The sequence below is a fragment of the Tenrec ecaudatus genome, chromosome 3 (genome assembly GCF_050624435.1).
Source record: "Tenrec ecaudatus isolate mTenEca1 chromosome 3, mTenEca1.hap1, whole genome shotgun sequence".
NCBI classification, from domain to species: domain Eukaryota; kingdom Metazoa; phylum Chordata; class Mammalia; order Afrosoricida; family Tenrecidae; genus Tenrec; species Tenrec ecaudatus.
Window position 1 is genome coordinate 113,133,765 of NC_134532.1, and position 24,742 is coordinate 113,158,506.

At 44.5% G+C, this 24,742-nt stretch overlaps 1 protein-coding gene across 4 annotated transcripts in view; it reads right to left on the reverse strand.

Moving 5' to 3' along the window:
* Nucleotides 1-24,742, reverse strand: part of SGMS2 (sphingomyelin synthase 2) — a 106,683-nt gene that overhangs the window by 69,788 nt on the left and 12,153 nt on the right. Inside the window, exon 1 of one of the 4 annotated variants that reach the window (XM_075543951.1) lies at nucleotides 22,299-22,406. The exons of the other annotated variants lie outside the window; for them this stretch is intronic. The gene's annotated coding sequence lies outside the window, so the exon portion shown is untranslated. Of the gene's footprint in view, nucleotides 1-22,298; nucleotides 22,407-24,742 lie in introns of those variants that run through there. 4 annotated transcript variants of the gene reach the window in all.

The following is a 24,742-nucleotide window of genomic DNA, read 5'->3' on the forward strand; positions in this document are numbered from 1 at the left end:
AGGACAGACACTGTAAAACTCTTTTCACCGTCACTATGGGAGGTGGCAATGGGCAGCTGACAGAAACGTTCCCTCGTGGAAATTTGAACTTTTTTTAAGCAAGATGTCAATTGTGGCGACACATTGGCAGGTAGCAACTCGGTCACCCTTTCCAGTTAAACACAGGGCAGCCATACGGTACACAGAATTAAAGTGTACAGAATTAAGATATAATGCAAGCACGCATTTACTAAGGAGCCTGGCGGTGCTGTCAGTTAAGTGTCCAGCTGTTAACTACAAGGCTGGTAGTGCAAACCCACCAGCCACTCTGAATGAGCAAGCTAAGGCTCTGCTCCCTCAGAGACTTACAGCCTCAGAAACCAGACATAGGGGTACTATGACTTGGAATCGACTCGATAGCAGTGGGTTTGGGGTTAGTAGTCATATTTAAAATGAAATACTACTCCACTGAAATAAAATTCTGCTTTAAAGATTTAAAAAATGAAGTTAGGAGGTAAAATGGAACTAGAAATGGGTAAACATGAATTTTCAAACCCAAACCAAACTCACTGCCATGAAGTCACTGTTGACTCATAGCGACCCAGGCTAGAACTGCCCCTGTGAGTTTTCTCGAGTAACTCTGTATGAAAGTAGAAAGCCCAGTCTTTCTTCCAAGGAACAGTTGGTGGTTTTGAACTGCTGACCCTGTAGATTGCAGCCAAATGTGTAACCACTATGCCACCACCAGGATTCCCGAAAGGAGTAAATTCGGGGGACAGCAGTAATAGTGTATCAGAGAAAAGTTGCCCGAGAGTATTCACCTCTCTTGGGGCAGAAGGGGCTTTAAGTTTTCAAGGCTGTAAATCCTCATGGAAGGAAAGGCCTGACGATTTGCTCCCAATAAGATGACAGCTCCGTCCTTCCCTGTACCTTCTCCACTTCTCTGGTTCCCAGGCAACTGCTTTCTTTCATTGCAGAGATTAGTTTACATTGCCTAGGATTTTATATAAATGCAATCCGATCGCCCGTGTTCTGTTTGCGTCTGGCTGCTTTCACTCACCACGGTCACACTGAGATCCATTCACGGTGCTGTGTGAACCAAGTGCCTTCCTTTTTCGTACTGTACACTATTGTCACGTTCAAGGATACCATCGCACGTGTATCCATCACTTAGTGATAGATAGTTGGCTTCTTTCCAGGTTGTCACAAAAAACTTCTTTTAAAAACAGCGTGCGTCCAGTCAGAAAAACCTTAGGAACCAGTTTTATTTTGCAATGCCTGGGCTTACCACCAGTCTGGTAACTAACAATAATTTTTTTTGTCCTTGCTTTGATATTTGTAAGAGGTTTTGTTTTTAATTCTAGTCCCGGTAATAGTTGTCAGCAGTTTTCTCTTGTGAGACACTTTTCATTAAAATGGAATTGTCTCTTTGATTAAGAATCTCCCTGGTTACTGTATGCTTTGTTGGTTTCAACTGGCTTCCATCATTCTGTCCAAGCAATCACAAAGCAAACAACACATCACCCTCGTTGTTGAAGTGCCTGTCTTACAAGGCAAAGTCTTTGTTGTGTGGTTGGGGCTTACAAAGGTTTTCTTTTATCCTGAGGAGGGATGGTGTATACAGAGGATCAAATATGGGAGTCAGAAAGATCAAGTTTAACTTCTCAAGCCCCAAAGAATTAGTTGATGTCCAAATGGAAGAGACACTTAAAAGTACCCAGAACCATGGAAAAAGAAGGAAGTGAAAGGAAAAGCAGGCTACTAGAATTTTCTGTAATATAATTTTCAGCAACCTAAAGGAAGATGAGGCAAAGCACTCATAGGCATGGTACCATGATCACCTACTCATGGGGACTGAGATGGATGAGTCCCAAGAGTTCATGTTCTCTGTCTCTAACACACACACACACACACACACACACACACGAGTGAGAGAGAGAGAGTCCCCCAACAGAGACAAATCTAATTCATAGTGATGCATAGGGCAAAGTAGAACTTCCTCTAGTCCAGTGGTTTTCAACCCTCCTAATGCCCTAACCCTTTAATATGCTTCCTCATGGTGTGGAGCCCCATATGTGGGCATATCTGCATGTGGGCGGACCGGCCTGGAGACATATAGAGGAGCAGTGTCTCGGTTCCTAAAACTATGGGAAATAAGGTCTTAGGCTATGAAAGGTTCATTCAACATCCCCCCCAAAGGTTCGGGACCCACAGGTTGAGAACCGCTGCTCTAGTCTATAGCGTTCTCAAGGCATCAATGTGTAAGGAAGCAGACCGCCCAATCTGTCTCCCATGGACCAGCAAGGGCTATCAGGGGTCTTACCAAGAGCTCACTGTAATTCCAATGAGCCTTCTCTGGGTCAGTGGGACCTGCACCACCACCCAGGTGCTAAGGGGCTGTTTCTCAAAATGTGTTGTTGACACTAAAAAAAGCCAAAAAACTCAACTCACTGCCATAAAGTCGAGAGTCAGGAAAATAAGGCAGTTGTATGCCTTCTAACTTGGCTGCTAAGTTATGCATCATCACAAACTACACCAACCAACAGTGCCGGCCAGTGAATGATTGTAATCTGGCTCTTCTACCTAGTCTCTGACTCCCACCAAACAAGCTTTCACCATATAGGTCTGCTAAGAAAGCGGGGGAAGAAACTACCAGGATTCGCCAGTGAGTCGAGGATTTCCTGGTGCGTCATCCTGCTGCATATAAATTAAGCTGGCTGAGAAGCAGGAGGAGGATTTCATTAACAGCGAGAGCCAGGGGTGGAAGTGTTCTCTGGACCCAAGACCCCTGCTCAGTGACCCTTCTGGATCCAGAAGACAGCTGTGATATCAGAGGAACAGTAGCAGAACCAGGAGCTAAAGCCTGGCACAGAGCCTTGGGGCTTCCCAAAGCAAGGAGCAAGTAAAGTTGAGCGTTTTGTGCAGGAGGCCGACTGGCGGTATGGGATGCTTCTGAGCATTTACGTGGGGAAGCTGGTCTTGCTGACCCACAGAAGCAGATGCCAGTTCCTCTGGACTGAGGCTTACAGGAGTGGGGTGCCTCTGGGCACATAATTCAAGGAGTTAAGTTTGCTAACTCCTAGAGCTTGAGGTTTCCAGCAGAGTAGTATGCCCCTTTGGGCATTTATTTAGAACTATGTCACATGCCCTGATAAGTAATAATCCTAAACTAACCTTATAAGTTAACTTCCTTAATAAACCTTTTCATTGTGAATTTTGTCTGTGGGTTCTGTGTAGCCACTGCCATGGCTGTTCGGTCCCAGAGAGGTAAAATGGAAAACACTCAGATAATAAAGAGGAAGGGAAAGCTTAACCCTTTCGCAAACCATTTTTTTTACTTCCCACTTTGAATTTTGAGTTGTTGCCTCTGTTTTCAATAATGGAAGGCATACGGCATCAAGATTTTCTGATACTGATATAAATTATGGACTTCTGAAACAGGAAGGCAAAAGGTCCGTGGGAGGTGGGTGGGTGACTGTAGATGATAATTGAATTTTCCCACAAACTTTTTATATTACATGAGACTCATGTGTCCCTCTGGACTCTGGGATAGGACTGTTGTTACTCTAGACTCTGGAGAGAAGATTATGTGGGTCATATATGTCCCTCTGGACTCACCTTCCAGGTCCTTTGACAGGTGCATGCAATTTAGGGCACCTGAAAATATGGTATTTAAGTGAACATAGAATGATCATGAAACAGGCACCTTCCCAGTAATGCACAGGAACCAAGACACAACGCTTACCTGCTTTCCCTCACAGCAAAACAGCTGGAAGAGACAAAGGCTTACAAAGTCACACCTCCAAGATGCACAACCTCGCCCAACGTCCTGTAATGGCAGTACTCGGTTGCACACACCCATTACTTTGGCTCCAAACTGTTTTACAGGTCCCCTTTTAACAGTGGCGTGGGAGAGCAGCTGCCCAGGAGACCCAAAAAAAAGAAAATGTGGCAGGCAATAGAGATCTCATGGGTCATGAAACTGTTAAGGAGTAAGCTTTATGCATGCCATTACCAATGACCAACGACACTCTCGTTTTCAGAGCGCAATATGCACACTTGGAACATCTTGAACACTACTGTTGCCTTATAAGATGGCACCTTCAAGAGAAGGGTACGGTTTAGAGCACCTCTTAAAGATCCTACAACTTGCAGTAGACGAAGAATGAAAAAGAATTCTTCTTTATCCTTGAAGGAAGATTTACAGACAATAACCCCCTTTCTCCTCCCAGTTCTAAGCACAGTCTACAGTAAAAGCAAGCATGTATTCTTTCTAGAGGGATACAGACACACACTCGGTTCTTATTGTGTGGTTTTCTGAGTTGTAATAATGCACTTAGTACAAGCTACACTCTAACAGGGAGCAGTATGAAACACAATGGGCTTTCCTTGGTGAGGGGCAGGAGCGACGGGGGGTGGGGGGAACACACAAGGGGCAATCTATATTCAATGAGCAATCAGAGACTTGATTTTCAGCTAGACTGTTCAGGTTTGCTAATTGTTGTCTTAGACTTACTGTCATCAAGTCAATGCTGACTCATTGCGACCCTCTGTGGGTTTCCAAGACTCTAATTGTTTATGGGAGTAGAAAGCCCAGTCTGTCTCCCTTGGAGCTGCTGGTGGTTTCGAACTGCGGACCATGAGGATCGCACGCAGCCCAATGCATATCCACGACACCGCCAGGGCTCCGCTCACTTGAATTCTATGGATTTCCATGACCTCAACTGCAATTTGTACTCTTCCCTGGTTTCCTCAGGACCTAGAGAAGTGCTTGGAACATAGTAGGTGCTTTAACAGCATTTGCTGAAGGAAAAACAAAGATCCCAGATTTTTTTCTTACTCTCTAGTGTGGAGCTGTCCAATTACAATAGTCATCAGCTGCAGGCAGGCACTTAAAGTTTTAGTTTAAATTTTTAAAAGTTGAAAATCCACTTCCTTGGTCACATGAGCTCAGCGCCCGATAGCCAGAATGTGGTGAGTGGCGCTCTAATGGACAGTGGGCAGTAGAGTGCTCTCCCGGAAAACGCTGTTGCTCTGGTGTTGATTAGGGGGTGGCAAGGCAACACATTACACCACCATGTAAACAGGATCTGTCCTTCGGGAACCCATAAGAATGGTTAATAGGGTACAAGAGGAAAGTAAAAGGAAATAGAGGGAAGAGCTAGGAGGCAAAGGGCATTTATAGAGAGCTAAATAAAGGCATGTACATATATAAATATATTTATATATGATGATGGGGAAATAGATCTTTGTGCATTTATTTATAGGTCTAGTATTAAGGTAGTAGATGGACATTGGGCCTCCACTCAAGTAATTCCTCAATGCAAGAATACTTTCTTTTATTAAACTGGCATTCCATGATGCTCGCCTTCCTGACACAATCACTGAAGACAAAGAGGGTGCATAAGCAAATGTGGTGAAGAAAGCTGATGCTGCCCACCTATCAAAAGATATAGTGTCTGGGGTCTTAAAGGCTTGAAGGTAAACAAGCTGCCATCTACCTCAGAAGAAGCACACCAGCCTGTGTGACCATGAGGTGCCGAAGGGATCAGTTATCAGGCATCAAAGAACAAAAAGTCGTTATGTACTCACCTCCCCAATATAATCTCTGAAGACAAATGGTTGCATAAGCAAATGAGGTGAAGAAAGCTGATGGTGACCAGCTATCAAAAGATATAGCATCTGGGGTCTTAAAGGCTTGAAGGTAAACAAGGGGCCACCTAGCTCAGAAGCAACAAAAACCACATGGAAAAGCACAGCAACCTCTGTGATCATGAGGTGTCGAAAGGATGAGATATCAGGCATCAAAGAATGAAAAAATCATTTCATTGTGAATGATGGGGAGTGTGGAGTAGGGACCCAAAGCCCATCTGCAAGAAACTGGACATCCCCTTACGGAAGGGTCACAGGGAGGAGACTAGCCAGTCAGGGTACGATGTAGCAATGATGAAACATACAACTTTCCTCTAGTTCCTAAATGCTTCCTCCCACTATCGTGATACCAATTCTACCTTACAAATCTGGCTAGACCAGAGGATGTACACTGGTACAGATTGAAACTGGAAACACAGGGAATCCAGGGTGGATGATTCCTTCAGGACCAGTGGGGAGAGTGATGATACTGGGAGGGTGAAGAGAGGGTGGGGTGGAAAGGGGGAACAGATTATAGGGATCTACATATAACCTCCTCCGTGGGGGACGGACAACATAAAAGTGGGTGAAGGGAGATGTCGGACAGTGTAAGACATGACAAAACAATAATTTATAAATTATCAAGGTGTCATGAGGAAGAGGGGAATGGGGAGGGAGGGGGGAAATAAGAAGCTGATGCTAGGGGCTTAAGTGGAAAGCAAATGTTTCAGAATGATGAGGGTAACGAATGTACAGATGTGCTCTATACAATGGACGGATGTATGGATTGTGATAAGAGTTGTATTAACCCCCAATAAAACGATTAAAAAATAGTAAACATGATAAACTTTAAAAAATGGATGATTAATAGAACACAGGAAATGCAGGTGGGATTTAAACATTCCCTCAGACAGTGGTCTCGCACCTGTATCTCAAAAGCAATTTTCAGCATGACCTATAAACTCCTGGAAACTTGGGATGGCAAGATCCTCCCCCTCCAAATAAAAACTCCAATTACTAGCAATTAATATGTGAACTAACCCTTGAACATTCACAGTAAAGGCACTCTCCTGTGATGCCCTTTAAGAACACTGACAAGTTGCTCAAACCAGACCACTGATTCACATCTTCGAACTTGCAAGAAGTCCAACCAGTGGCTGTTTAGTTGATTCTGCCTCACGGTGATCCCATAAGAATCAAGTTGAACTGTAAGCTTTCCAATGATTTTTTTTTTTTTTTGCGGGAAGAAATAGATTGCCAGGTCTTTCTTCTGAGGCACTCATGGGAAGACCTAATCCTCTAGTCAGCACACAGATGCACTAACCATTTGCACCACACCAAGAACTCCTTCATAAGAACATTCTCAAGCAAACAAACAACAAAACGCTCACTGCCATGCCGGTGCCGACTCACCGTGACCCTATGTGACAACGTAGAACTGCCCATGTGAGTTTCCAAGGCTGTAACTGTCTATGGAAGTAGAACGCCCCGTCTTTCTCCCATGGAGCAGGTGGCTGGTGGTTTCAAACTATGGACCTTGATCAGAGATCACAGCTCAACACATAACCACGACTCCACCAGTAAAGATGGCCCAGTCTCCATTAGAACCCAAACAGACCACTGTTACAAAAATTAGCCAGGCAAGAAACTCACAGTAAAAATACCTGGGCTCTTTGGAGTGACTGACTGCTATTTCTTTAGTTTATTTCAGTATCTAGAACAATGTTGTGCTGAGAGTAGACACGTAAACATTTTTAAGCACCTCTGGTGTGTGGTGGTTATGAACTGGGCTGCTAACCACAAGATCAGCAGTTTGAAACCACCAGCCGCTCCATGAGAGACAAGTGAGGCTTTGTACTCCTGCAAAGAGTTATCATCTGAGTTATAATCTTGGGTTGCTATGTGGTAGAATCAACTCAGGAGCAGCGACTCATTTTCAGGATTTCTGGTGGCATCGTGGATTAAGCACTGGTGGCGAACCACAAGGCCAGCAGTTCAGACCCACCAGCTGTTCCCAGGGAGAGAGATGAGACTGTCTGCTCCCTTACATATCGAGTCTCAGGATGCCTAGAGAGAAGTTCTACTGTGCCCTATGGGGGTCATGGGAGTTGACAGGAACTTGATGGCAGCGAGATTCTCTAACATGTTGAAGGTTCCTAGGTGGCATGAAATGTTTGTCCTTCACTACAAACCAAAAGATAGTCTACACCCACCGGGGCTGTCATGAAAGGCAGGCAGGCTGGTGAGCTGCTTTCCGAAAGATTCTAGTCAAACACTCTACAGAGAGGTCTATTTCTCCATGAGCTGAAAGCTACTTCAGGGCAAGTGGTATTAGCCTTTTTTTTTTAATTATACATTCCTCTGCCAAATCCAGGATGATTGAAAGTGTGGTATTTTTTAATCACCTCTTGGAAACAGACCATCTACTCTCCTCAGCTGAGTAGATACAGGTAACCAGATTGCATGAAGCTACGTGGACTGAAAGAAGCCCGCATCCCCAAAGACACATTTCTGCCACTTTCAGCATTACACAGTGTTTCAAAATCTAAAACATCGCAATTTCAGACAGAAATTGTTAAGGTTTCTGTCAAATTAGAGCTTCAATTCAGAAACGCACACAGACCTGAGCTGGCCGCCCCGAATGCCTTTTGCAGAATAGCAATGCACCACATAGTGCATTTTGTGCTCTGTTCCTTACCCAAAGGATGTGGTTTCGAGGATCCTCCTCTACCCCCCCAGAAAGAGTACCATGAGGATGAATTTGGGTCTAAGGACTCTAGCCCTTAGAGTTCTGCCTTAAACTTCCGGCCACCAACATGTGCTTAAGCGTATTCTTCTTCCCATTGTTGACGGCCGTAACCCCGGCAACTCACAGCTGACACCTCACAATTTCCACTATTTCTGCTTTCAAACAATAGCTATGAAACTATGAGTAACACGTGTGGCTTTTTTTTAATGTTTAATAATAAAGTTGGCTCACCAGATAGCTACATTTGTTCAACTCATTTTAAAGTGTCTATTCAAATTCTCTTTCAGATAAAAATCAAATCTCATTTAAGTAAGTAAAAAGTGTGCTCTTGGGAACAAATGCTTGAAAGGAAGTTGGTCAGTTTCTTTCTCTTAAGTTCCACGCTTAAAGAGTCAAAGGTTGCTCAAGAATTGCAAGCAGCTAATCAATTATTTCCATTCAAAAGGAGTGCCCAACCCTAAGTTGTTTAATAAATAATATTTTAGTAGATACAAAGGTCAGGAACATCATTTACTTAAAGGACAAGTGCTCGGCTGCATGTGTAAGTCGGGCAAAAAGACCGGCAGAAAATTTAAGGCCCTGGGGAATGCCAAAAATAGACTTTGGGGCCAGGGCATGGCACCCCACCACACTGGACTGGAACCACTCCTAAAGGTCAACAAACAGACCTAGAACTGTTTATAGGCTTTTCTCTTTTTTCTCCAGTCATTGGATTTTTTGTTGTTATTGCTGTTTTCTTTCTTCTGTTTTGTTTTGCTCTGCCTTATTTTGGTGCTAATTAATGTCACTGCATGTCTAGCTAGATAAGATAGGTGGGATAAATTATTCAGAGAAGAAAACAACAAGACCCACGGCTCCGAGGGGACACAGGAGAAGGGGAGGTGTGAGAAAGGAAGGGGGCTTGTTAACCAACCCATGGCGACGGGAACAAGTGGACTAAAATCAATGGAGAGAAGAGAGTAGGAGGCCTCGTGGGGTTCAATCAAGGGCAATGTAAATGAGAAGAACTAGCGAAACCTGAATGAAGGCCAAACATGTTAGTGGGACAAGAGGAAATATATTTATATATAAGGATAGGGAAATAGATCTATGTACATATATTTATATATTAAGTATTAAGGTAGCAGACAGATATTGGGTCTCTACCCAAGTACTCCTTCAATGCAAGGACAATTTGTTCTAATAACCTGGCATTCCATGACACTCACCTTCTCAACATGCTCACTGAAAACAAAGTGGGTGCATAAGCAAATATGGTGAAGAAAGCTGATGGTGCCCGGCTATCAAAAGCTATAGCTCCTGAAGTCTTAAAGGCTCGAAGATAAACAAGCGACCATCTGGGTGAAAAGCAACAAAGCCCACATGGAAGAAGCACACCAGCCTGTGTAATCATGAGGTGTCGACTGGATCAGGTATCAGGCATCAACCAAAACAAAATATCGTATCATTATGAATGAGGGGGAGTGTGGAGTGGAAACCCAAAGCCCATTGGTAGGCAATTGGACATCCCCTTACAGAAGAGTCTCAGGGAGGAGACGAGCCAGTCAGGGTGCAGTATAGCAATGATGAAGCATACAACTTTCCTCTAGTTCTTTAATGCTTCCTAACCGCCCCGCCACCACCACTACCATGACCCCAATTCTACCTTACAAATCTGGCTAGACCAGAGCATGTACATGGGTATAGATCAGAACAGAAACACAGGGAATCCAGGACAGATAAACCCCTCAGGACCAATATTGAGAATAGCCATACCAGGAGGGGAAGGGGAAGGATGAACTGATCACAATGATCTACATATAACCCCATTCCCAGGGGGGGTGGACAGCAGAAAAGTGGGTGAAAGAAGACATCTGTCAGTGTAAGACATGAAAAAATAATAATTTATAAATTATCAAGGGTTTGTGAAGGAGGGAGGGTGGGGTAAATGAGAAGCTGATACCAAGGGCTCAAGTAGAAAGGAAATGTTTTTGAAAATGATGGTGGCAACAAATGTACAAATGTGCTTTACACAATGGATGTATGTATGGATTGTGATAAACGTTGTATAAATAAAACGATTTTTAAAAGGAAATGAAAACATATGGCCTTTTATTTTTTCTTTTATAAACCATTTAACAAGTTTTACAAATGATATCTTTCTGGATATACTTTTATAATTTTCCTGCTCCTGGCTTACCAACTAAGACAGTTGACTTGTCAAGAAAGAAAACAAAACAGCAACCAATAAAAGAATGATTAAATGGAGAGGTGGTGAGGAGGAGGCTTATATTATTCTATTGGGAAGTCAAGTAGGGCCTTATTTTTTTCCAATTCCCCACCCCCCATAGACTAATAAGCCAATTTTTTCATTTGAATATTAACTAATACTCATACCAGGGAAGTAACCAAGGTTATTCTGATAAACCAGGATAAACAATCACACTAATTCTATTAAGCTTCATGAGAAAGGTAGCATTTTGTGAAATAAAAATCAGGTGAGTGTTAATAAAATGTATCCCTCTAGTTGAGTTAAAAGGGGGAAAGGCTTTAAGAAATGCATTCTAGAAGCGCCATACACAAATGTTTTTGTTCACGTGAAGGCAGCAAACAGCCTATTAAAGAGTATAGAGCATGAATGGTCAAATGTAAAAACAGGGACCGAGTCTCCAGTAGAACCAGAACTTTTAACTCATTTTGTCTTTAAGAAAACCAATCCCTTCTGTACCTCAGCCTCTAGTGCCCTGTGGTTATCTGTTACTAGTAAACATTTTCAGAAAAACAAGATTTATAGCCTCCTCTGGTTTCTATCCTTCCACCTAAAGGAATAATCCTCCATTAACAATACACTTAGCATCTCCACGGCAACTACCGTAATTGGGGTGTTTCAACAGGAGGATAATTATGTGGAAAACAAAGCAATAGAAGTAGTGTAGAATTAAAAAGGAAATCACTTCCACACAGCCCTGGTAGGGAAATAATTCCTGAAAAAAAGGTGAAACTTGCTGAAAATAACCCTCGGGGTTGCTAAGCTGTTGGAGCCCAAACTGTCTAGGGCATTAAGACACTCAGGTGTGCACTGGAGCAAGTCAAGGCTTCAGAAATGGGAGACAAGAGAAGCTGCAGACAGACAGCATTGCCCAGACAACTTAGAGAGGAGGTTTCAGAAGTCAGAAGGAACTTGCAGGGGGTTTTGCATATGGTCTCATACGGAGAAGAGAGTATCGGCTTCAGGGGAAACATCCAAAAAGATAAGATGAGCGCCAAGCAAGGCTTTTTAAGGGGCCCCTCGGTGGCAATCTGAGCTATGGTCACAGTTATGCTTTGACTTGGCTGCATAGATTTCTTTTCAGTGATCCGGCATGTGCTCGCTTACAATGCAATTCTCTTTCACTTGGTGCTATGAGGCCAACCAGCAAGTAAAAGAGGACTCTGCTTGGGGGAGTGGCCTGCCTCCAGTCTATAAATGGATGTTCTGGAAGCTCAAGCTTTATTTCTTGACTCTACACTATCTTCTGGCTGTGTTTGTAGCAACACAGACTTGTGAAAGCCTCTGGCCTGTCGCCCCAACTGCAACCCTGCGAGCTAGCAGGGTCTGTGCCTATCAACTGACCCATGACTTTAGGACTTGGCAAACTAACTGTTTCTTCACAATTGCAAGAGTCATTTCCTTTCATGTATAATGTATAAGGGCTGCTAACCACCAGGTTGGCAGTTCAAAACCATCGGCCTCTCTGGGCAAGATGAGGCTTTCTGCTTCCATTAAGACTTAGAGCCTTGGAAATCCTCTGGGTGACGATAAGTCAGAATCGACTTGATGGTAATAAGTTGAGTTTTATACTCATATTGTCTATAGATCCTTCACTGACTGTTCCCCTGGAGTAAAAGGACTAAGAATACGGCTAACGGAAATGAAAGGTGGATGTTTCCAACACACCCACAGGTAGTCCAACAAGAAAGGCCTGGCGAGCTGCTTCTGAAAGGTCAGTCTTGGAAATCCCATGGAGAGCAGTTGTCCTTTGCACACACGGAGCAGCCGTGAGTCAGAAAGGACTTGATGACAAATGGTTAAGAAGGCTTTGGGAATCACGTGTTGGCAACTACAAAGGAGGAGAAGGAAGGAGAACGGACATATAGTCCTCGGCTGAAGCAGTCTAGGCCAGACAGTGCTTACAAGCTCACAACACACGGAATCCATGAACAGGAATGGGAATAGCGATACCAGAAGGGTAGGAGGAAAGAGGGGAGAAGAGGGGAAGAAGGGGGAACCGATATCAATGAGTGACACATAATCACACACACCCCTCCAGGGGTACAAACAACAGAAACAATAGGGTAAGGGAGACAGCGGTTGGTGTGAGATATTAAAATAATAATAATAATTTATCATCTATCAAGGGGTCACAAGGGGGGGAGGAGTTGATACCAAGGGCTCAATAGAAAGTAAATGTCTAGAAAAGAATGATGACAACATCTGTACAAATATGCCTGATGCAATTGATGTATGGATTATAAGAGTTGATCTTATTATAATGATCAACTTATTGATCATTATATTTAAAATGATCTTTTAATTTTAAAAATGGCACTGATAAAAACAAACTAAAAACAGATGTCACAGCAGGAGGATGGCAGACTGGGAATCAGGAAATATTTGTGTCTGCCTCGAAGAACACAGTGCTAGGTAATACAAGCAAGCAAATAAAGATGGTTGAAAATACCCAACTGATTAATTTATCAAACTTGTAGAATATCTGGACCATGTTAGGAAGGATATATCTCTATATCTATATCTCCTCTTCTCAAGGACCTCACAAATCAACAGAACATCATTGTACAGCATGGTAGGTAATGTAGTCACAGCAAAAGGCCTAGATGCCCTGAAATAACAAAGCGAATTGCACACTGCCCATGCTGTAAAGCAAAGAGAAAGAGGGAAGATTTTTTTGGTCAAGGATTTGGAGGTTAACTGTGATAATCAGATACGTTTATGTCAACTTGAAGATTTACAAAAGCGTAAGGGTAGGGTCCAACCTGCCAATCAAATCACACCCTGGTGCTGTCTCCTTGGGGATGCGGCCTGTTAAAAGGAGGAGCACGGGACCCTCTTTCTTTCTCTGCCTTTCCCTTCCTGCTTGCTGGTGACCCTGAGAGCTGCCGAAGCCCCGCCATGCTTCCACTACGTCAATCCACAGCACTTTACCCACCAGCCTGTGATCTTCCTACAATTTGGCACCATTGCATGCGGCTGCATGAGTTGAAAGAGAAACTCATGGACTTGAGTTGGACTGGGCTGGGGTGCTTGCTTGATACAGAATTACTTCCTGGTATAAAGTTCTTTCTTATGCATATGTAAGTGTCACTGAATCTGTTTCTCTAGTCAACCCAGCCTAATGCACCAACTCATTTGTGTTTCAAATGAATCACCTCAAAAGGCTCTGCAGGGTCCCCAACATCCTCTACCAATGAACTCTTACTCATCTTACTCAACTCTTCGAGAATTTTAAAACAGAACTGGTTACCTCACCCTGCTCCAAACATTCGGGAGACTGTGCTTCTGGTCCTCCTACCTCACCAGTTATATCTGACTTAGTAAGGCTGTTCTCTCGCTCAGGGCCTACCTCAGTCTCTCTTCTCAGTCTACAAAAGCCCCCTAGGCAACTAGAGATTTCCCTTCCCAAGACTTTATATATCACTGTTATGCTGAATGCCAAACCAAAACTCTATTCTCAACAACTTCTTCATCAACCCAAACACTAAGAGTCATGCGTGGTTTCTCTTTGGTTTAAATGCAACGCATACAAACACACACGTCTGGTTGGTACCATCTCCAACACTCTCAAATCCCTGCCCTTCTCCATCTCTAATACTATCCCATTACTCCGAGCACCACCACTTCTCATGGAGAAGGCTGCCTAAAAGGCTCTTCTCTGATCTCCTTGCTTCTACTCTCGGCTCCTTCCTCTCCCACCCTCTGCCTGGCAAAATGCAAATGCCTTACAAATGCAAATCAGATCATGCCTCATTCCTCCTGAGAATACTGCACAATACATGTGGCCTAAGAGTCATATGTCTGAAAAAGCTTGCTAGCCTTATCCAACCTGGCCCTACCTGCCAGGTGACTTCATGGCCTACCACATTCCACTCCACAGACCGCAGTCCCACGGGCCTCTTCCCCATCCCTGTGTATCACAAACTCTTTCCCGCCAAAGGCTTGGGACATGCTGCCCTTTCCACTGGCTCCTTCTCATCCTGCACATCTCAGGTCAAATAGGGGCCCTTTAGATGAAACTTTCCTGACTGGGCTAGACTCAATACAAACAAACACTGACCATCAAGTTGATTCTGACTTGATTCTGACTCATGGTGACACAGTAGGAAGAGTAGAACTACCCCCTTGGTTTTCTGAAACTACATGTCCTTGAGGGAGCAGAAACCCCCATCTTGCTCCCGAGAAGTAGCTGGTGCGTTGAAAGTGCTCCTCTTAGGGTTAGCAGGCCAACTCATCACCCACAATGCAAGACCAAACTCACTGCCATTGGGTCAATGCTGACTCATGGGAGCCCTTGTGGCAGAGTGGGTTATGCTTTGGGCTGAGCCTTAGGGGAAAGATGAGGCTTTCGACCCCCATAAAGAGTTACAGCCTGAGAAACTGACAGGGACAGTCATCTTCTGTCCTATAAGGTCGCCATGAGTCAGAATGCTAGGCTAGGCCTTCCCAATGACACTCTGGTTTTCTTTTAAAGAACTTACCCAAATCTATACTTGGGGTTCTTCGGTTTCCTTGCATATCATCTGGTCATCGTCCTTTTCCAGCACCCTTTTCTCCCTCAGAATACACCCTCAGACAGTGTTGCATGGGGTCAAGACCTTCATTGACCAATTCCCAGACTCAAGAATGATGTCGATCACACAGTATGTGCTTTAAACATTGGGATTCTATTAGCATCAGGATTGATGAGGGTATGGGACTAAGCCTCAGCTCCTTGTGTTTTAGGGGCATTTGGTAAAGTCTACCCATTTATGAGACCCAAGGCAACTAACCTCACTGACAGCAGTACATTGGTGAGAGCAATGGCTTGCTCAATGGCTGGGAGGATTTTCCCTATGAATTCCCTCCTTGTTATTCAGTGCTTCCTCTCCACAGCCTTTCTCTCCCTACCCCCACCCCATTCTCTAATACTGTGCCTGGGTCCTATTACATTCTAATCTTTTCTATTCCTGGCAAACTGATACTTGATATCAAATAATGATTACTTTGATCTAGATTTTACAGTGGCATTTATTCCAAAATGGTTGCAATAAGCAACTGAACAAGAACGCAAATCAGTCAAGCACAGCATGCCAACAAACAAGGCAAAGGTCGACAACAGATAGACTGTGGGAAGCCAACACTGAGGGAAATGTGATGAGGACTATATTTCCTAACATAACAGAGGGAATCTGGAAAGCTAGTATATTCCACGGTAGGAAAGCCTCCACACTTTGGTATGTTAGAGATCAAGTCCAAGCACATTATCCTGCTTTAAATATCATTCCCACAGATTCTCCCTTAACAGCTATGCTGCCTGAAAGTAGACACATGGTTGATTTTATCTCCCTACCAAAGCAGACTATCTGGTTGCTATCTCTTCTGTCCTTGTCCCCCAGCGCCCCTCATACCTTCCCCCAATTCAGGTATTAGGTTTCCTCCCCTATGAGCTCAGGGACCTTAAATGTAGATACCACCCACCTTGTGATGCATGTAACTACTGAAATCTTATGGCTGCATATAAATATCCCAAGACAGTAAAGACACTCTCTTTTCTCCCACTTCCATGTAGACCATGCTGAGGTGAGCATGCTACCAAAAAATGTGTCTGACTCCTTTATTTTACTCTCTCTCCTATCTTTCCTATTCTCTATGACTTGACTATAATCTTTATATATTATAACTGTACAATTGCGTCTGCTGACCCTTCGGTTGTTAGAGGCTGGTTTCCTCTGACAGGTAGACAGCAAGATGACAGATGAGAGGTGTCTAATGCAAAATTCTCTGACATAGGAAGACCAGGCCAGAAGATGCATACACTCTACAACTTCCTGGCTCACGGAGGCAGATTAGCAGCCCTCTCTGTCCATGGGCAAGCATCTAAGCACTGTGAGCAAAACACTGGGGTGATAACTGCAAGGTTATAGGTTCAAACCCACCAGCCATTCCTTGAGAGGAGAATGAAGCTGTTTCCTCTCATAAAGATTCACAGCTTCAGAAACCTTACCTAGGGTTGCTAAGAGTCAAATTTAATTCTAGAGCAATGGGACTGGCTTTGGGGTAACCATCTAAATATTTTATTTATGGACCCTAGCACAAATGGAAAGTATAAAGATGGGGAGCAGAAAGCCTCATCTTTCTCCCTAAGAGCAATTGGTGGATTTAAATGATTGACCTTGTGGTTGGCAACCAACTATGCCACCTGGGGGCTCCTTGGTAACATATAGATAACCTTACAGAGATGTTCCACTGTCTGTGGTAGCTATATAATCTGGTGTCAACTTGAGACTATTAAGAATGAAGGAGTGGAGTTTAGCCTGACAATCGGGTCTCAGCTTGATGTCCTCATTTGCAGGTGCTGTGGAGATAAATAGCTCACTGGAGGCCAGACCCAGACTCCCTGCGTCTTCCTGCTGACAAACCATATGGAGATATGCTGATGAAGCGCAGAGCCCTGAAGCTGGAGGAGCCACATGGAGACCCATGCTGCATTGAGATGCTTCCATTTCCACTGTCACTGGGCCCACAAGAACTTCTACCCCCTGGCCTGTGATCTTCCTGCATTCAGCATCATTGTTTGTGCTGTCTGAGTCTAAAGAATTTATGGACTTATATTGATATATGGGGTAATATTGGACTTAAGGGCTTGATCTGGACTGGGCTAGGATGTTTTCTTACTATTCAGTTACTCTTTGATAGAAAGCTCTCTCTAACACATAGATGAGTGTATGTGGATTTGTTTCTTCAAGTCAACCCAGACTAACACTGTCCTATCCACTCATGACGATAAGAGCCAGTTGTGTGCATCTTCCACTAAGGCAATTCCATGACATGCTGCTGTGTTGTAGCCACATGTGGAGTGATGCATGCAGCACAAGTGGGACCAATAAGTGTTATGATATATATGTTGCACAGAAGTTTTAAAACGGGGGGGGGGGGTAGGGTCACAAAAAGGAATCCCAAAACCACTGGCCAACAACAGCTAGGGGCTGTCTCAGAGGGTTTCTCAAGTCTTCGTGGGGTTGCAATGAATAGTATTGAAGGGCTGGTAGCCCGTGGCCACTGCGCCCTTGGCATGAAGCCAGAGATGTGCTCTGAGTGTAAACTGTTCCCCAGATCTGACTGGTTGAAGGAAACAAAGAGTAAAAACTTCAGGGATTTTCTATCATTTGGGTCTTGTTGCTTTTGGTTTTGGAAATGAACTTATTTGTCACTAGAGACCGCGTCCCTTTCAGTTTTGCTATTCTGTCTATTTTGTTTAAGTCACTCAGCTCTCTAGTTTGGTGTGGAGGATTCTGGAGGGATATTGTTTGTTTGTTTGAGGAAACATACTGTAGATACATACACAGCCCATTTCAGGAAGTGAAATCAACAACAGTCAAGTGTGACTGCCTCCGTGTGTGGCTTTCTTCCCTCCCTCCTCAACAACCTCTTGTTTGAAATTGAGACTATTAGCTATTGATGCTCACTCCAACTGTTGAGGTAATCAAGACACACTATTAAAATTAACTTCAGCCACTTATTTTTACTCTTTATCATGTGGCTATCAAGTCCACTTCTGTCGATGCAATTCCTGACCCACAGTGACCCCGTGTTGGTTTCCAGGACTATAACTCAGGATGGGAACAGAAATCCTCATCTTTCTCCCTGACAGCAGCTGGTGGATTCGAAGTGCCAACTTTGTGGTTAGCAGCCCAGTGCCAAAATCATAGCACCACTAAAGTTGCCCACTAAAAACAACCACTGCCTTCAAGCTTATTCTGACTCATAGCCATCCGAGAGGACAGAATGAGACTGTCATTCGTTAGGTGAATAGAAAGCCTCTTCTTTCTCCCACAGAGTAATTGGGGATCTTGAACTGCCAGCCTTGAGGTTAGAAAGCCAGCGTGTAACCACTATGCCACCAAGGCCTCGCCTAACAAGGCTACTAGAAAACTTAAATTATGTGTGTGGTATTCCGAGTGGCTCGCATTCTATTTCTGTTGGGCAGCACAGAGTACCCAGGGGATGGCTAGCTCCTGGGGACAGGTCAGCACATTGGTCCAGGGTCTGGCCTTGGCAAGCTCACAAATGACTGCAGCACTTCCCCCAGGAAAGAGATGCACGGGAACATGGGGTCTTGCTAACAAGGGGCTTACCAAAGAAGATCCATATAGTGCTTTATCAACGATGGCTGGGAGATGTGCTAGGCCCCTCCTTGCTTTAGAAAAGGTCACTTAACGAGTCACTTAGGAGCGGTTCCTTGGGACACCCTCATACTGCTCTGAAGAAACTGGCAGGGGAAAAGCAAACTATTAACCATGGAGAGCTGTCTGGAGGCAGAAAGCAAGCACACAAGTCAGAGTCCTGTGGGTGTTGCACCCACACAGTCTGGCCTTGGGTAGTTTCCAGACTAAAGAATGGGATCATAGGAACATCTCCTCTCAAAAGCAATGTAGAACACAAACACAAGCTTTTTTCTGCTTCCCCACACTTAATTTGCATTTCTTCCAAACCTTCACATTCACAAATAAACGACTCTAACTTAGGGCATACATAAATTTTTTTTTTCTGTCTCTCTAAATTAGCATACTGACTCCAAAGTAAAAAGGGTACATTTAAAGAACTATAAATGTAAAACTATTCCTGCTTCCATGGTCTTAGTGTTTCAATTTTTTAAAATACTTCTACAGAAGTCTCTCTCTCTTCCACCTTAGAAATAGCTATATATTTATATCATCCAGTGAATTTTCTTTAAAAGTCATCAAAATCTGACCATAATGTTTCATTTCTTAAGACAGAGGAAAATACTCAAGCTTTTCTTTCTTATATTTCTTCATGGGAATGAAGGGGAGCCCTTCACTGAAGGGAGGTGATCCCAAATCATAATGTAATATTGCTCCTGGAGAATGCCTTAGAAAGGCAGGAAAGGAGGGCCGGAGGGTGGACAGAAAGATGGAAATTAAGGAGGGAAGGAGGAAGGAAGACCCCATCTCTCATGACAGTCTTAGCCATCTTTGACTTCAAAATGTTGACATTGTGTCGGTTCTGAGGAGCTATGTTGGATAAGCATTGGGCTGCTCAACTGCAGGGTTGGCAGTTCAAACCCACCAGCTGCTCCAAAAGAAAAAGCAGAGGCTACCTCTTCCTGTAATAATTTATCGCCTCAGAAAGGAAGTCAGAATCGATGTTTTTTCCTTTAATACATAGTCCTCAAAGTCCTTTCTGCAGCTCAGCTGGCACACATACAGACCTCCTTAGGTTGCGGCTTCGTCTGGGCTGGAAGGAGGAACGAGACTGGGAGGCCTGGTGGAGGCTAGGTTATGCATGCATCAGCTAACCGCCCGGTCAGCAGAGTGAGCCCACCGGCAGCAGCTGCCCACAGGAGAAAGGTGGGGCTGCCTGCTCGCATGAGGACGATAGTCGTGGGCATTCTACTGTGTGCTGCGAGGCTGATGTAAGCAACTTAGAACTGACTGATAGCCTTAGGTTTATAAGCCTGTGAGGTCATTACAATAGACGACCCAGTAATTTAAGTCACCTTTGATTTGTGGCATCCCTTACGACTACTGCTGCTCCCTGTGTTTTAGGAGGGGGCTTCAAATGGTCACAGAAAAAAGCCCATTTGCCCATGAACTTTTTGAAGGCCCCTCATGTAGACAAACTCTGGCGCTCAGAGAAGTCACACTGATGCTGTCACTTGGCAGTTAGAGCAGAGAGCTGGTTTTTAAACCTTTGCAGGGAACCTGGAGTCAAGAAGCAGGTGATCCTCTCCCCCTATCCCCACCACATTTGGTTTGTCATCAAAGTTCAAACAAACACAAGGTTATGGCGACCACAATTCAATTAGCCAACTCTGACCCAAACGCCCCAAGTAGCTATCCTTGACTTGCTCCAGAATCAATAAACACTTCTTTTTACTGAAACGTTAGCACTTCCATTTTAAACATTTCCCAGGTACAATAAAAAAAAAAGTATATTGACGTGAACTCCTCCTCTCCCAAAGGAATTAACTGTAGATATAAAACGAAACAGCTTCAAAAATGTAAACACTTGCTACAATCTGCTGTGTCCATACAAGCACAGCTGAGACTGGATTGTTCTTTCTAGAGCTGGTGTAAAGCAGCACCGAAAACATGAGATTGGCACTCTCTGGGTTCGCTTCCAACACTGCTATCATGGCTTACAATCCAGGGACTTTCCTTGTCGATTAGAGTGCTGGAATCAGAAGCCTGACCCGGGTCTCAATGGATTGCAATCCAGGTGTCTGCAGGGCTAGTGCCTTCATGGAAAGAATCCTCATCTTGCCAGCCTGTGTTCCTCCACTCGTGGCCTTCCTCCAACTTCACAGCCAGCCGCAGCAGGTCGCTTCTTTCTCATGCTGCCACAGCTCTGGTTCGGGTTCTTCTGACCCCCTGCCTTCTCTATTTAAGGGCTCTTGTGACTGCATGGGGCTCCCGAGGACCACTTAGAATCATCTTACTTGAAGGCCAACTGATGAGCACTCCTAATGCCATCTGCAGATGTTTTGCCTTTTTCTCTTCTGTCATAAAATCGAACATCGTCACAGATTCCAGAGATCAGCACACAGACATCTTTCTGCTGCTGTTAGTTGACATGATGTCAATTCCAACTCATGAACCCTGTGTGCTACAGAATGCCCTGCACCTCTGGGCAGGTCTGGGGGCTGTAACCGAAACAGAAGTAGATCAGCAGGCTTTGTCTTTCATAAGATCGCTGGGTGGGCTTGAACCAGCAACCTTCAGATTAATAGACTCCTGCCATAGAGCTGATTCTGACTCACAGTGATCCTGTGAAGACAGGGTAGAACTGTCCCTATGGGTTTTCAAGACCATAACTCTTTTCCCCACCCCGTTTTATTGGGAGCTCTTTCAGATATTATAACATTCCATGATTCAATTAAATCAGCGGTTCTCAACCTGTGGGTTGTGACCCCTTTGGGGGTCAAACGACCCTTTCACAGGGGTTGCTCGATTCATAACAGTAGCAAAGTTAGTTATGAAGTAGCAACAAAAATAACTTTATGGTTGGGCATCACCACAACATGAGGAACTGTAAAGGGTCGCAGCATTAGGAAGGTTAAAAACCACTGAAGTAGATCAAGCATGATTGTACAATTGCTGCCATCATCATTTTCAAAACATTTTGTTTCTTCTTGCACTCTGATATCAGCTTCCTTTTATCCCCTCACACGCTACCACCCAGGAACCCTTGTTGTTATATTAAGTATAATAATTATTGTTATTAATTTTTTTGCCAAATCTTACACCATCCAATGTATCTGTTTGCCTACTGTTCTGTTATTTGTTCCCCCTCAAGTGGGGTTATATAGTTGCTATCAGGCTTTCTACTCCCGCAAAGACCTTAACACTTTGTGGAAGTAGAAAGCCTCATCTTTCTCCCTCAGAGTGGCTGGAGGTTTCAAACTGTTGACCTTGCAGTCCCATGCATAACCACTACTCCACCAGCGCTCAAGCACTAGCCATTGCAGCCATCCAGGGACTTACTAGGCATCTTTGGGACATCACTATGTTTATGGTCCAGCATGTTCTGTTTCCAAGAGAAACTTAAAAAAAAAACAATATAGTGAAAGACTCAAGTGTACAAATCACTCTCTTCTGATCAGGATTTTTACCCATCTTAATTTATAATGTTAACAAAACAAATGCACACAGAATGGCAGGCTCAGAGTGCTCGTTTCTTGCTGACCTGAGGTGCTAATCCCCGGAACGTGCTGCTCCCCTCAGGACTCAACACCAGGACGACTGAGCACTCAGAAGGCTCTGGAGAGAAATGACTCATCTTCCCATATAGCAGTGGTTCTCCACCTTCCTCATGCCGCAACCCTGTAATACAGTTCCTCATGTTGTGGTGCGCCCCCCCCCAACCATAACATTATTTCCGTTGCTACTTCAAACTGTAATCTTGCTACTGTTATGAATCGGGTAACCCCTGTGAAAGGGTCATTCAACCCCCACGGGGGTTGCAACCCACAGGTTGAGAAGCGCTGCCATTAGGGAATTAAGCACGAAGTCTGCCGGTAGTGACACTGAACCACGTGATGTGGTTGCAATCCTCCAGAGGGGCAATCATAAGGAGGGGACAGGTAGGGTGCATCCTTTGAGAAAATGTCACAGGTAAGGATACAAAGGAGGCCCCTGCAGACATGTGCTATATAGTCTACAATCAGCAGGGCAATGGTTAGAGACCCTGCAGGCAGACCGCCTCCTTTCAACGCCCTAATCATTCGTGTACGTGTCATATCAAGAAAACTGCTGAAAAAGAAGAACCCAAACATGGCCGATGGTTACTATGGGCGAAAGACGAGGAGGCCGCGCTTAGGGTTGATGTTAAAAGAAAAACAAAGGTAATTCTGCCCCATACTCACTGTGTAACCTTGGGCAAGTACTTTAACTGATCTATGGCTCCAGTAAACTCACTGTGCATCACATGGATGCCGACTCACTGACCCCATCCCGCCTGAGGGTTTATGAGACTAACATCTTTATGGGAGTAGAAAGCCCCATCTTTCTCCCGGGGGGGTTTGAACTGATTACCTTCTGGATTGCAGCCTGTAAACACCAGGCCACGGGGCTCCATTGGAGCTGATGATATGTCCCTCAGAATGCTTCAGGAGAAGTAAATGAATAATATGTCAATGAGCTTAGAACAAACGTTGGCACACGGTTAGCATTGCTTAAAGGATTTGTTAGATATCATTTTATTTATCAATGTTCCTGCTTGCTGCTTATCATTTTCTGCGGCTGTCTATTGTAGTCAAGTTCCCTCAGACTTATGGAAGCCCCGTGTATAATCGAGGAGAACTGAGTCCCTACTTTTCAAGGTTGTGGGCCAGGCTGCTACCAGCAAAGTGGCTGGTTCAAATCCACCAGTTGCTCTGCCAGAGAAAGTTGAGGCTGCCTGCTCCCACCAAGATTTGTAGCCTCGGAAATAGCAGTGGTCTTGGGTTGGATTTGACTTTCCAGAAGCAGGAGGCCAGGCTTGTCTTCCCAGACAGCCTGTCATCTTTCGGCTACCAGTTTCGGCTTCAGAAGATTTCGCTAACTAGCTGATAGGCTGAAGAAGCAGACATTTGGGGTATGAACTAATCCATCATAAAAGATATGACATCAACATATGCAGAAATATTCGACGGCGTCCTTCTGGAAGAAGTGGAGTACAACACTAATTTCATCATAACCATCCCCTCTGTTGCTATTAAAGAAGGATCGCAGCAACTAGGGGGCATAACTGGCCAGCCACACATCCCGCTGGACAATGCAATCGCTGAAGACAGTAGCAGCTGTGTTAAATAAACCGCCTCCGGCCTCCTAAGGAAAGAGGCACAGCTTGGGCAGGGACAGTAGGGTTTGTGATTCTTAATGTCTCCTGGCATTTCCCGGGACAGTGGTGCTCATGGTACAATCCACCCCCGACGGTCCAGCTCTGGGAGGGACAATACCAGTTGTGCTGAACTCACATTCTCAGTGTCTGCTGGGAGAGCAGGCATATTGCGACTGCCACTTCCAAAGCCTTTCAGCATTCACAGCTGACATGATAGACTTCTTGTGAACCGTCCTGGATTCAAACGCAGTGAATAGCCAGCTTCAGCCACTGTACTTTAACCCCCAAAGAAAGACAGTGAGGGGCCCTGGCTAGGAGCAGACTGCCAAGCTCACCAGAGCACCAAGCAAGATGTGACAAGTGGATCCTGAGACTGTTTTACATGAGAAGCAAGGATTCCATTTCTGAGGGACCAGAAGTGAAACCTCTTTTTAAAGGCAAAGGTGCAACCCATAAGGCGGTAAATCAGAAAGTATCGCGACTATCACGTCAGGTCCTGCACGCACGGGTTTATTACAAACCTAACATGGTTCAACACGTCTCTGTGATCTCAGGAGTGCCCTTGTCTCCATCTCATTAAGGGGTCTTCAAAGACAAGGTCCAACCCAAAGGGGGCTTTTGAGGGTTTCTGCTGGCCCAGTGAAATCCCAGGCAGAGGTCAGCTCTGAGAGTGTCGGAAACTGTCCTTTGGGACTCTGAGAGTCACTGGGATCGTCCATTCTCGAAGGTCAAAGGGTGGTCACAGGGTTGACGATGCCTGGACAATTACACTGAGTGCGTTTTCTATCGGGCCTGTGTACCTGGCTTAT